The sequence below is a fragment of the Arachis ipaensis genome, chromosome B09, assembly GCF_000816755.2.
Source record: "Arachis ipaensis cultivar K30076 chromosome B09, Araip1.1, whole genome shotgun sequence".
Taxonomy (NCBI): domain Eukaryota; kingdom Viridiplantae; phylum Streptophyta; class Magnoliopsida; order Fabales; family Fabaceae; genus Arachis; species Arachis ipaensis.
In genome coordinates, this window is record NC_029793.2 from 9,184,346 (window position 1) to 9,185,772 (window position 1,427).

At 28.5% G+C, this 1,427-nt stretch overlaps 1 protein-coding gene across 1 annotated transcript in view; it reads left to right on the plus strand.

The window, feature by feature from the left end:
- The window catches only part of LOC107617585 (seed linoleate 9S-lipoxygenase-3), a 12,424-nt gene continuing 11,421 nt past the window's right edge, over positions 425–1,427 (plus strand). The window contains exon 1 of the mRNA XM_016319379.2: positions 425–443. The gene's annotated coding sequence lies outside the window, so the exon portion shown is untranslated. The remainder of the gene's footprint in view (positions 444–1,427) is intronic.

A 1,427-nucleotide genomic window follows, 5' to 3' on the forward strand; every position in this document is an offset into this window, starting at 1 on the left:
ATTGGCAATAGATTGATGTGCGAGTGATAGGCGGCACAACACAACGGTGATGGGTGGCGTGGGTGGCGCGGCGTGAATTTGGCAAAGAAGAGGAGGAGGACTATAAGAAAGAGGAAGAAAAAGAAGAGAAAAAAGCAACGAATATGCGTGGCGTAAATATTCGGGTATGGGTTTGTAAAATTTAAAAACATGTTTTTTTTTTAATTTTAGAATTAGGTGTAAAAATTAGCTGATTTTTTTTTAATCAAAGATAGGGAGACTCTAACCCGCGACTTATAGGTGAGTATGAATAGATTATACCATTTGAAGTATAGCTCGTTGGATAAAAATTAGCTGCATTTTTAATTAGTTGGTTACCTATACTTTTTTATGATGACAAATAATAATCTAATTAATTAATTAATGTAGCCGGTGTTGAAAAATGAGAGTTCTTCAGAAATTAGCAGGTAGGTGTTTGGAGTTGTTTTATGATGTGTTTATCCAGTTTAGGAAGGTAGTGCCATTTGACTTTGTGGCGGAGAGGTTTAAATAGATAGCATTATTGGCCGTAGGGTTCTTGTTTTTGGGTTCTTATTGCTTTGCTACTCAGATTTTTTTTTTTTTTTATGTACGGTGTATTTTGGCTATTGTCTACTCTTTTTTTTTTTCAATCGTGGACAATCTTCAGCTATATAATTTTATTTCTATTAGTTGTATACATATTTAATAAATAAATGAATCAATAGTTACACCAGTATTTATTAATTCAATACTAAAACAAACGGCAGTATCATGTTCTACACAAACCCTAAACTCCATAATCAAGCTGTTTCCCGAAATTTTCTTTCCATCAAATTTTATTGTTCGTTTCCTTTCTTTTACTTGGGTAAAGTTACTATTTTTTTTTTTAACTTTTTTTTTTCTTACCAACAACAGAATGTTAAATTTATTGGGATATTGCACTAGTTGCATGCAGTATGTAGCTATTTTCAAATAATTACAATTACTTTCAATAAAAAATATTGTTATAGTGACAGTTTTAGTTTAATTTCTAGTCATCTATCATCCGAGTCATTAATCCGATTAATTAAAGGTTTAAGATTATAATAACCTTTGCAATTTGTATTTTAAAAAGCGTAGAAATTGTAAGTATCATAATCACACTAGATAAATTAAACAATGATATAATCAAATGGATCAATTAAACAATGCAACTAAATATTAATATCTTCTTTAATTTTCCTTTTCCTAAACAAAATTCTTTTTCCATTCTTAAGAGTCTCAATGTAGATAAATTAAATTAACAAAATTGTTCAAAAGACAATAGAAAACTAATCTAAACCAGTATAAAAATTATCTTATTTTGCACTACATTTTTTTATTTTGTATTTTTAAATTATTGCTAAAATAAATGAATAATTTTATATAAATGTAGTACGTGTAGTACG